This window comes from Myodes glareolus, chromosome 17 (assembly GCF_982192425.1).
Source record: "Myodes glareolus chromosome 17, mMyoGla1.1, whole genome shotgun sequence".
Taxonomy (NCBI): Eukaryota; Metazoa; Chordata; class Mammalia; order Rodentia; family Cricetidae; genus Myodes; species Myodes glareolus.
In genome coordinates, this window is record NC_142042.1 from 59,691,421 (window position 1) to 59,704,381 (window position 12,961).

Consider the following 12,961-nt stretch of genomic DNA (forward strand, 5'->3'; position numbering starts at 1 on the left):
TCAGTGATCTAATCAGTAAACTCAATTTAATAGATATGTGTAAACAGAGACTGCTCGTTCGTTTCCTAGCTGCCCAGGCCCAAGTAATCACACAGAAACTGTATTATACAACACTGTTTGGCCAATGGCTCAAGTGTATTTCTAGATAGCTCTTATATATTAAATTGACCCATTTCTATTAATCTGTGTATTGCCACTAGGCTGTGGCTTACCAGTGCTGGCATGTTACTCATTTGGCAGCTATATGACATATCTTTGACTCTCCTACTCTCTGTCTCTATCTCTCTTCAGATTTCTCACCTGACTTTACTCTGCTAGGCCATTGGCCCAAACAGCTTTATTCATCAACCATTAAAAGCAACACATATACAGAAGGACATCCCACATCATCTCCCCTTTTCTGTCTAAATAAAAGAAGGTTTTAACTTTAACATAATAAAATTACAAAAGTAGTTATCAAGCAAGAATTATAGTTATAATATTTAGTCCATATACATTTGACAAATTAAGGAAAATACTCTATCATCTATTTTATCTTCATAAGTCTAAAGGTTTATATCTAATTTATCCTTTGTCATAACTAAGAAAAACTATAACTGTCTTCAACTCTTCAAAGACCCTAGGAGGTTATAATAACACCTAAGTTAAGAGGAAGTGCATTATAAGCAACTTTCAAAACTCTAAAATTGACAAAGACATCTTGCTGCCTGGACAGTCACCCAAAGTTCTTCTGTAACATTACGGCAACCATCTTCAGCTTACAGGCCCATAGTATCTGGCAGACTTTTCCATGAAACAGGAAATTTGAAAGACTGTTTTGCCTATCTTGGAAATTTGTCAGTCACTTTCTTCTGTGTTCTGCATAATGCCTGGCCATTTCTTCTGTGAAGCAGGAATCCTGAAGGATCATCCCATCTTTTGGAATGTTCAGCAGTCACTTTTCTGTGGGTCCTGCATGTCCAGTTCATACAGCATACAATTAAGCAGTCTAAGCAAGAGCAGTTTTTTTTTTTTTGCCCAAATGACTAGCCTTGCCACATAGAAGGCAAATTCCATAATGAGTTTCTTCACTACCCATCAGCTTCTCTGTATTAATTGGTGCTGCTAGAAGCACACATGCCTCACTGTTGAGAAAAGTCTAAGTTCTTAAAACATTTTAAATGCCATATTCTGTAAGTCCTTGAAAACTTTGAAGAATACCTATCCATCTGAAATATATCTCTGTAAATCTAGATAAACTAACTAGCATGACTACAAGTTTGACTATTATAAATGACTGTTAATTTGTAATTTTAAATTATACATTACATTTTTAAATGAGCTATATAAATATAATACCTTAAACAAGAGTAGAAATTTATATATACACAGTGTAACAAATCAACCTTAAATTTGTATCAACAGACCAAGACCTCCTTAAATTTGTATTAATAACAAGATCCATACCAATGCAAAGTATTCATCTCTATATGATATACCTCTTTAAATGAAAAGAAAAATTTATAAACAATAACTTTGGGAATTTGGGTATAGTATTCTCTAAACTGCTTCCTGCTATTTGTTGGGTGAAGTTTTATAGGGATCATGGAGACCTTTTGGGTGCTCTTGTTCTATCAAATCACATTAATATGGAAGGAAACCACAGGTTCCAATCCTCTGTAGAAACAAAAGCAGAACCTCTTTTCTAAAGTAAAATATCCTTAGACTCAAATGTTAAAGTCACAATACCATATATATATATATATATATATATATATATATATATATATATATATATATGTTGGTTTAGCTTAGCAGCCCCCAGAAACAAATGTCTCTTTGCAGTCAAAAATTCAAAGAGAACATAATAATGTACATAATCTAGACTCTCTCTGTATATTCTTTCTTTGTGTGGCTTTTTCTTTACTCCTTTAATTTATGACTGTCTGTTCTCTTTTATATTACTTTTACTGTCTCTTTTAGAGACTTCTTTTTATAACTGTCTATACTCTTTTTCATCTCTCTCCCAAGCTCACATACATTTTTAAATACACTGTGTCTCATTTAGAGGTCTTTTATGTCTGACTCTGTCCTATTGTGTTTCTGAAATCCTTTTCTGACAAGCAGCACTTTAAAATGGTAAGCAGTGTGGTCACGACAGCCCTGGATGCTTGCTCTGCCTCTCTTGGCCTTTTAATATGGTGGAGGTACATTCATTGTCTCTGCAAGATATCCTCACTGTCCCAGCTTTAGGGACGCAGCAGGTCTATGTTGCCATTAAGCAACTTGTAGCACTCTGCTCACAAACCCCATTTAAGTGTTCCATAGTCAGACCTCCTGAAAGACCCAGAGCTGTTCATACTGCCAGTATAAACCAGGAAGCCTTCTTAAATGAGCCACATCTCCGCTTGCAGTCAGCAAACAGAGCCCACCTGAAAAATTGCTACTACCAAGAAGCTCTGCTTAACTCTGTTCTTTTGTGTCTAGAACTCCTTCCCAAGTTCTCTGAAGTTTTATGTGGATGTAGTCAACCCATGTTGGCACACCATTTGTAAACAGAGACTGCTCATTCATTTCTTGGCTGCCCAGACCCAAATAATCACACAAAAACTGTATTAATTACAAAACTGTTTGGCCAATGGCTCAAGCGTATTTCTAACTAGCTCTTATATCTTAAATTAACCCATTTCTATTAACCTGTGTATTGTCACTTGGCTGTGTCTTACCAGTGCTGGTGTGTTACTCCTTTGGCAGCTACATGGTGTTCCCTTGACTCTGCCTACTCTATATCTTTGTTCCTGCCTGACTTTATTCTGCTAAGCCAGTGATCCAAACAGCTCTATTCATCAACTAATTAAAGCAACACATATACAGAAGAACATCCCATATCAGATATGACTTATAAACTACAATGCTTCAAAAGAGAACATATAATATGCTATGTAATGTCTATAGATTTTTATTGTGTAATTGACTCTAGAGAAAGTTGCAAACTTAAAATAAGAAGAGAATATAGAAAGAAAGGGAGGGGGAAAAGTAGAAGAGGAGAAGAAGGAATGAGAAGCTGGGCATGGTGGGATATGTGCAATACCAACACTTGAGGGGTAGAAACAGAAGAATCAGAAGTTCTCGACTAACCTAGGTCACTCAGGATCATTCTGGGCTACCATGTTTCAGAAAGAGATATGCAGAAATTCTATATCTCCTCTGACTACTGCTGTGGAATTATCCTTCTGTATACTGTATGAATATATGTTACTATGATTGGCTTAAGAAACAAGCTTACTGGCCAATAGTTGAACAGGACAAAGTTAGATGTGAAAACCAAACTGAGAATGAAGGTTGAGTAAGGACAGAGTTGAAGGAATCACCAAACAGACAAAAAAATGAGTCTGACACGCAAAATGGAATAGAGGTGAAAACACAAGATTAATAGAAATGGGTTAAGTTGTAAGAGCTAGTTAGTAGCAAGCTGAGCTATTGGCTGAGCATTTATAATTAATAGAAGCCTCTGTGGGACTGGTGGCTGGGAAAGAAAACTCCACCTACAAATAGCACCCAAATATTCGGCACCTACATCCACATAAAAAATGAGAGAGCTTGGGAAAGGGTTCCAGACACACAGAAATGGAGCCAGGCATTGTTTCCTAATCTTGTGTCTCTCATGCCAGTCACAATGTGGAGGTTCATTACCCAGTGTTAAGCGTAAAAATGTTTTTCTTTTCATAGATAACTTCTCCCATGCCTGTTGGGCTTCAGCACATGCCGGAGAGAAATCCAAACATGCTATTAGCCATATGCTTTGATGCTTTGCCACCCTTGGATTACCGAGCCAAATTAAAACAGATAATGGTTCGTGCTTTATTGGTAAGGTCTTTGTAGACTTTCTACAAACATGGAAAATTTCTCATTCCACTGGCTTTCCATATAATCCAAGGGGACAGGCCATCGTGGAAAGTTACAATCAAACACTTAAGTCTCAACTGCAAAAGCAGAAGGGGGATGAGTCCCTACCCCTGCATGATCAATTGAGAAAGGGCATTATTGACCCTTAATGTTCTAGTTTTTCTAGAGAAAATAACCTGTCTCCTTTTCAAAAACATTGGTCCTCATCAGTTACTTACAGTTCTGTCTGGGTTATATGGAGGGACCCCTTGACTGGGGCCTGGGGAGGACCAGACCCACTCCCCACCACAGGAAGAGGGTGTGAATGTGTTTTCCCTCAAAATGAAGAAAAAGGCCCATCTGGGTGCTGGCTAGAGATCTTAAATATTTACCCCAATAAGGGAATGATGATAGTAATGTTTCCAGGGAGTGTCCCACCCCCGAGGATTGCCTTTGTTTCTCCCCCAAAGACAATCGGGGATGTGGATGCTGCCACTCATCCTGATGAAAATCTAGTGGATGCCAGAGCCATCCTGGCCCGTCAGATGAGAGGGCCCTGAAAGGTGCAGTTTTTCAAGTCAGGGGCAACCTCACTCAGCTGGTGACATGGGCGGTGGCGGCGACAGACAACGTGGCGTGCACTGGATGGCAGAGGAAGTCACCTCCCGAGAAGTTGAGGTGCTATGCCTGGGAAAAATGCTGGTTTATACTGCGGAGAGGCCAGATGAGGGGCAACCCGGATGTGCTGGAATACTACAAGAAGCCTCTGAGGATCATCAACCTAAACTTCTGCGAGCAGGCGTCTTCAGGCCTGACGTTCAACACGAAGGAGCTGCTGGATAGTTTTGGGTTTGACATCCAGACCAGTGAGCACACTTTCTACCTGGTGGCTAAGACAAAAGCCAGCATGAATAAGTGGGTCCCCAGCATTTGCCAGATCTGGGCTTCCTGAGCACAAACTCCCCGAGAAACCTTCCTTCAGCCACTCACGGTCCCCTGCTCTTCTCCGGCTCGGTTCAGCAGCTCCAGTCAGCATCTGCTCAGAGAAATGAAGTCCTCCGCCCTTCCCACATCCAGCCTGCCTTGTTGTGGGAGTAACTTCCACTGCCTCAACCAATAGTCGCTGAAATACGAGCCCACAGTGCAGCGGGGAGCGACTTCCGCTCTGTCAGCCAATAGCTGCTGAAATACCAGCCCACTGGGGCGTGGTATATTTCTCTTTTAAAAAGAGAAGCATATCCGGAATAGGCTCTCTTGGTTCCGGCTCTTGGTTCCGGTGCTTGCTCCTGGCTCCTGCTCCCGGCTCCTGCGACTAGGCTCCCTTCCTGACGGTTTATGGTGTATGTAAGTTTTACCCCCCAAAATAAATAACCCCTTAAAACATAACTGGTGTAGGATTGATTCGCCGATACTGCCTTGTCCACCAGTGCCCCTCAGGAGTATTCCCACCTACTCCGATGCGTCAGCCGAAGGACAGAAAACGTGAGGAGTGCTGGCAGAAGAATGATATGGCCGTATGAAAAATTTCCCAGGGTAATCGACACTGTTTGAATGGAGGCAGTGGTCAAGTCCCTGGCTTCTACAGCCTTGCCAAGCCAAGCCGACACAATACAGAATTCAAAGACAGTACTTAGGACCTCCCCCGTAGTCTGGCTTCACACAGCCACACCGAGGGCAGCCTCATAGAGTCCGAGACAGATAATGAGGATGCATACACCTTTAGGACACCCAGCAACATCCTGTGTCGGGAATTTGGAGATCTTCTAGTGGACAATATGGATGTTCCAACCATTCCTCTCTCAGCCTATCAGATTTCTAGAATATTCACACTGGAGAAGAACCGCAATGCCATGACAGTGGCCAGCCATAGCTCCCCGACCCTGGCCCCCCAAGCCAAGTCAGTCAGAAACATCTTGGTGGGGAAGCCCTCAGCAAAGACCTCCAATCAGCAAAAATAGCAAGTCCGTAGCTGCTACGCTTCCCGCAATGGACAACAGCTGACTTCCACTGAGCTTCTTCCTGTGAGGCCTATGAGTACCCAACACGAAGTGGAGACTGTGCTGGTTGGTCTGTCAAACCTCCAGGAAAGACTACCATGGGCCAATCAGACAGGACCAGTTCTGATGACAACTATGTGCCCATGAACCCAGGTTCTTCTGCCCTATTGGCTATAAAACAAGCAAGGGACATTCCCATAAGCCCAGGGCCCCATCACCTTGACCCATTCACTGCCCTTCCTGTTGATGAAGGCCTTAGCCAAGGAAGTGAGATCCAGCCACCCCAGTCAATCACAACCTCAAGCCACAACCTCAACCTCAAGCTGAAAGCCCAGCCAACACCCCTTGACCTGAGACACAATGAGGTCATCAATGACCTCCCCTTCAAGTCACCTATCACCAAGTCTTGGTACTGCTGTCCCATGTCCACACAAAGCATCACCAGCACAGACTTGGGAGCTGCATCTCTTGTTCCCAGCGGCACCAACAGCCCGGCTCCAAAGAAGACCACTGACAGTGTAGATTGCCCAGTCCTGGACCTTCAGCCGGGCTCCCTGAGCCCTCATTGCAAACCAACCGCATCATCTGTCACATCGGATGAGAAGGCAGACTATGTCCAAGTAGACGAAGAAAGACGCAAGCCCTGCAGACACCATGCAGGAGTGGACAGGTGTGTGGCAGTCCTCAGAGCCTTCCAAGCTGTGATGTGGGAGGGGGGCACCGAGGCAGTTGCTCAGAGCTGGCTTCTTGTCACCACCTTCTCCACCCCTTACAGAAAAAAAGGTGGGGGGAGCCTCCTGTTTTGGATCAATTTGTCTGCTGCTTGGACTCAGAGAGAGGACTAAAGGCTCTTGTCTCACGTCTGCTCACCGCTCTCTACTCTCTACCTCAGGGCTGCTTCGCCATCCTTCGAGGATGCTAACGACGGTGCATAGTGTCCCAGTCCTGCGGTTCATTGCATCGTTACCTCCCACTGGACGGGCAGCCGCCCCAAATAGTCTGGGCCAAGAGGCTGGTGCACAGCTGCGAGGTCTCTGGCAAACAGCACCCCACTGCAGCCAGTGCGCCACACGAAGCGGGTTGATAGCAGGCCGGGCACGGGGTGATTTCATCCCTGAGATGAGACTCAGCGCCCTCTATACCTACTGGGTTCCGCTGGGCTTCATGCTGGCTGTAACCATCAACCGTGAGGCAGTGGAGGAGATTCGATGCTACGCACATGCGAGACAAGGAGGTCAATTCCCAGGAATCTGAGTAGTCATCAGCTATGGTCACCAGCCAGGGCGGGGATGGTGACCCGGCTCCATTCCCAAGGCTCGTCCTCGCAGCCAAAGGCTTAAGGTGCTCTCCGAGTCTGAGTCCACATTCTGGCCTTCGGGTTCTTAAGGGGTGTCATATAACTGAATGCCTGACACTCTCCCGCCTCTGGCATCCCCCTTTCCTGTTTTGCTCTTGAGGTCATTCTTGGCATAGCTGGCTCACATCACAAAGGACCATAAGCAGCCGTGTGCATGAGGCTGTGAAAGCCATTGCGTTGCACCACAACGTTGATACCTGTGTATGAGTCCAACAGTGTAACAGACCAGGAAGGCCTGGCTCCTGTGCGCATGTCGGCCCTGCACCCACCCTCTCTGGGATTCCCGCTGCCTCAGGCTTCTCAAGAAGAGGGGGTTGCACCTGAGAAGGGTTCCCCTCCTCTAGCCTGGGCCCCCAGCACAGCCGGCTCTATTTGGAGCTTGGAGCTGCAAGGTAACCTCATCATCTTTGGGGTAGTGACAGAAGAGACCTTTCACACAGCACACACAAGTCCCGTAGTCAATAGTGTTCTGGGCTGAGCCCACAACGGGGTTGGGTGGTGGTGGTGGTGGTACGTGCATTCCTTACATTTGGTCTTGCCACAGTTCTCAGATGGGCAGAGTAGCGGCCGACTGGAGGTGTGGGACGCCATTTAAGGGGTGCCCTGCTGCAGCAGCAAGGAGGTCTCCTGAGGCATCACAGCCCTTGTCTTCCTGACCAGGAGGACTGTTGCTGCTCGGATTAATGGTTCCCTTGACTTCTTTTCCTTGGAGAGCCACACATCCCTCAGCCCCCTGCAGTTCCGAGGGACCCCAGGGTGAAGCAGTTATCCTTCATAAAAAACAAGGGGGAAATGTGGGGTCTCATGAGCCTCAGTGTAACTTCATGAGCCTAACTTGAGTTTGGAGAGGAGTGACTCAGCACAGCCCAACCTATGTCCGCCTCTGCCCACCCACTGCTGACGTGGCAAGATATTATTGGCCCTTCGTACTCACTCCACCTCACCCTACCCCAAGACTCCAGCCCACTACCTCAGCACTATATAAGTTCCTGCCCTGATGCAATAAAGTGAAATCCTGCTTCAACAGACTCCCAGCTCAGTGTGTGTTTCTTCTTGGTCAGTGGTGAGGTCTGGGTCTACACTCATCATCCAGCTCAGTCCCAGGGAGAGATTGGCAGGACAGGCTCTACCTCAGCCCTATCTGCTGGAGAACCTGGCAACCCAGTCTGAGACTTGCCAGCACGCCATGAGCTAAGCCACTTGGCGGGTTCTCACAGTCTCTCATGCGGACTGTGGTATAGAGGCATCTCCTGGTAGCTCCCTGTGGGAAGAGCCAGCTGCCCTGTGCCACCACCATACACTAAGCTGCACTGGCAGCGGCTGACATGCCCGTTTAAGATCCATCTCATGCAATCAAAAAACAATACAGATGCTCAGTGAAACAGATTCAGACAGCAAAAAACTTTAAATGGGTTATAGTGTATTTAAACATATATAGAGGCTTGGGAGAGAGAAGACAAAGAGTATATACAGTTAAATAATAACAAATACAGTTTTAAAATAATAAGGTAAAGTCCTTAAAAAAGGGAGCAAAATATAAAAAATAAGCCATGTAAAGATGGAAAACACACAGAGTCTGGATACTGTATGCTATCGTGTTGTCTTTGAATATTTTGACTGCTGTGGAAGGATCAACAGTTCCTAAGAGATATTTGATTATAAATGCTGCTGGATTAAACCAGCCTATATATTTTAGAATGTCTTGATTTCAAATGGAAGTCAAAAGATATGTTAAGGAAAGAGGTCCTACTTTTATTTCCACAAAAATTAAAAATTTTGGGATTCATTCAAAATTAAAGATAATCACGTTTGGTCAAGGAATACAAACATAAATGAACCTAGGAGAACTACAAGACACACAATGTATATTTTACCTGATCAAACATAAAACAAAGAATCATCTTTGGCTGACTTGTATACACTGTAGCCTATACTTGTATTAATACAAATTTATATATATATATAAATATAAAATATAAATATATATAATATATATAAAAAATATATATATATATATGGGCATGTGTGTATGTGTTACCTTTAAAAGTTTATGTATTTTCTGACCAAGAGGACAAGACACCAATAAAAACAATGACCCAGGTGATCCAGCATCCAGAACAGCTTCAAAGATGCTGACTGAGATGATTCAGTCTCACAGAATTTTCCAAGTTAAGATAAGACTTAACACTTATCCTGATTTTCTCAAGTTTCTCCCAAAAATTCCAATGCCCCCATACAACAGGAAGCAGTCTAGAGAACTATGCCCACATTTCCAAAAAGATGAATTATAGATATATATTATCATTTAAGGGGAGTTGGTAACAAGCAGCTATTGGTAATGGTTAGGAAAAGTACTGAACAAAGGAAATTAGATTCAGGGATCTCATTCCAAAATGAAATGGGGGATATAGAAATGATAGAAATAAAAGGGTAGATTATTGAATCTATAAAAATCCAAAACAACTATTTGTCTTAAGTATTTTACATTGGTATGGATTTTTTATTGATACAAATTAAAGTAATTTGTAAATATATGTGTGTATATATATATATATATATATATATATATATATATATATATATGTATATTTCTACTCTTGTTTAAGGTATTGTGTTCATGCAGCTCATTTAAAAACGTAGTGCATACTACCAGGCAGTAGTGGTGCATGTCTCAGCACCAGGAGGCAGAGGTAGACAGATCTCTGTCAGTTTGAGGTCAGCCTAATTTACAAGAGTTAGTTCCAGGACAGGCTCCAAAGTTACAGAGAAACCCTATCTCAAAAAACAGCAATAAAAAATGTAGTATATAATTAAGAAATGCAAATTAATAATCATCTATAATAATCATGTTATATATATATTTTCAAGTTCATACACAGATATTTAGATAGATGGTCTTCAAACACTTCAAAGAACTATATAATATGGAATTTAATATGTTTAATAACCTAAGGCTTTTCATAGCAACAAGACATGTCTGCTCTGGCAGCACCAATCTACTTCAGAGAAGATGATAGGCATCAAAGAAAATCTATAGAGAGTTTGTTTTCTTTATGGCAAAAGCTAGCCATGTGGATAAAGAAACTCCCCTTGCCTTAATTGCTGACAGTATACTGTCCAACTGGACTAGCAGGACACAAAAAAGGCAACTGCCGAACTTTGCCAAGACAAGGTAGGACAGTCCTTCAGAATTGCTGCTTCACAAGAATGTCTGTCAGATACTCTAGGCCTGTAGCCCAAAGTTGAATGCCCCAACATTGAAGAGGAACTTTGGATGACTTTTTGGTCCAGGCAGCCTGATATCGCTGTCATTAGGTTAACATTTCATCCTTCTGGGGTCTTTGATGGAATTAAAGACTAAATAGTTAAACTTGAGTTTCCTTTAGTTATGATAGAAAGGAAATTAGGTGTAAAACTTTAGACTCAACAAGATAAGATAAATAATATTTTCTCTAATTTTGCCAAATACTAATAGACTTGATATTGTAACCAGTAGTTCTTACTTGATATTTGTTTTAATTAGACAAAAGGGGAAATGCTGTGGAATAATCCTTTTGTACAATGTGTAAATGAATATATGTCGCTATGATTGGTTTAATAAACAAACTGACTGGCCAGTAGCTGAACAGGATAAGTTAGGTGGGAAAGTGAAACTGAGAATGATGGGATGAGGAGGGGCAGAGCGAGAGACTCTTCAGTCAGAGGGCGAATAAATCTGAAACACAAAATGTGATAGAGGTAAAAGTTACAAGTCTCAGGGCAGCACATGGATGAATAGAAATGGGGTAAGTTGTAAGAGCTCATTAGCAACAAGCCTGAGCTATTGTCCAAGCATTTGTAATTAATATAAGCCTCTGAGTGATTATATGAGAGAGGCTGCCAGACAGAAAAACTCCACCTACAAAGATTGCAGTCCTTAGGAATAAGAAATTTTAAAAAAATGATTAATTAAGAGCAGCCAGCCATTCCGGGACCCAGAGATGGCTCAGTGTTTATGAGAGCACATGCTGTTCCATCTGAGGACTAGATACCAGTTCTCAACACTCACACAGAGTGGTTTACGCCTCCTTGTAGCTCCAGTTCCAGATCTTACACTCGCTTCTGGCCTCTGTTGACATCTGAACACATGTGACATACATTCATGACCCACACACATATATGTAAATTAATACAAGAATAAATCTTAAAACAATCAAACAAGCAAAACCCTTCAGCTACCCTTTCGTATTTCAGAACAGTCTCAGAATCCCCATAGATACTAAAGTCCACGTACAGACAAATCCTTTATATGAGATGGCATCATAGTTGAATATAAGCCACACATTCTCTTTTTAAATAATTTGTAAATTTCATATAAAGCTTTGTATAATACCAATACTATGTAAATAGTTGTTATACTGTGTTGCTCAGGGAATAGCATCAGAAAGTCTGCCTTTGATCACAGCAGTTTGTACTCAGAATACTATGGTCTGAAGTTAATTGAATATGTGTCTTCTGAATCCACAAACACACATGCTCAACTGTGATAAGAAATACGTTTAAGGTAATCCTTGGATAAACACACACACACACACACACACACACACACACACTCACAAACATGTATCTAACATGAAACTAAGATTCCAGAAAAAAATGAAAAAACAAAATCATTGTCCACTAAAATCTGCAGCACAGAGCATAGTGAGTACTCCAGATATAACTTAATATTAAATATCTTTACCACTTAAAAGTTAAAAGTAAAATAATTTAGCATTCTCCTTAAGTCAAAGTAAACAAAAATAAGAAACGAAATAAGGCAAAGCTGAACTACGAAATAGGATAAAAGTGAGAAAGGATAAATAAAAGAAAGCTTTATATAGAAAGAAGGGAAATGGGTGTAAGAAAGAAGACCCAGCCTCAGAGAGGACAACCTGAATTATGTTCTTAGGAGGTGCCCACCAGAGAAGACTACTCAGACACAGTTTTAAGCCAACAGAAAGTCTTTATTAGTGAGCTGGATTCTATACTGGGGTCCGTTTTACAATTTCTAAATTGCTTCCACTGAAGAAGAACCCAGTCTTTACATCCTGGTGCATGTTATACCATCTATAATAAGCAAAAAGGGCGTGGCCCCCCAACCTAGATTCTGAGACTCCCCATGTGCAGCAATCTGTTCCCATCCTCAATCCCCTGCTGGTGGGAGCAGGTACTGCAGGCTCCACTGCCCTTGGAACTTCAGCCCTAGTTATGGGAGATAAAACTTTTAGGAACTCAGTGCTCAAGCAGACATAGACCTGAGCCATCTAGAAAGTTCTGCTTCCTGTCTAGAAACCCAGTTAGATTCCTTAGCCAAGGTTATTCTTCACGATCAAAGAGGACTGGGCCTCCTCTTTGGAAAACAGGGAGAACTCTGTAAGACACTGGCAAAATCTTGTCGCCCCAATGCCAGTCAGTCAGAATAGTTAGAGGAAGTTTAGACATGATTGAAAGTACCCTTCAGGAAAGAAAAAGGAGACATCAAGAGTCTAACAGCTGCATCAGCTTTGGTTCTTCTGCTCCCCCTGGATAACCACTCTGCTTACAGCCATGGCTGGGTCATTAATCCTTCTGCTCCTAACTCTCGCTGAAGGAACCGACTTGCTCAATGGCGTACTTATTCAGGAAATACATTATATTGATCCACTAGTGCTAAGGAGATAATATATCCCCTGCCCCCATGAGTTTGTCATTTGGCTCATGGACATAGAACCAGTGGAGGAAT

The 12,961-nt window shown here is 42.4% G+C and overlaps 1 pseudogene; it reads left to right on the top strand.

Moving 5' to 3' along the window:
• The first annotated feature begins 4,516 nt into the window (after window positions 1–4,516).
• On the top strand, window positions 4,517–6,566 carry LOC125409004 (GRB2-associated-binding protein 2 pseudogene; annotated as a pseudogene).
• The last annotated feature ends 6,395 nt before the right edge of the window (window positions 6,567–12,961 follow it).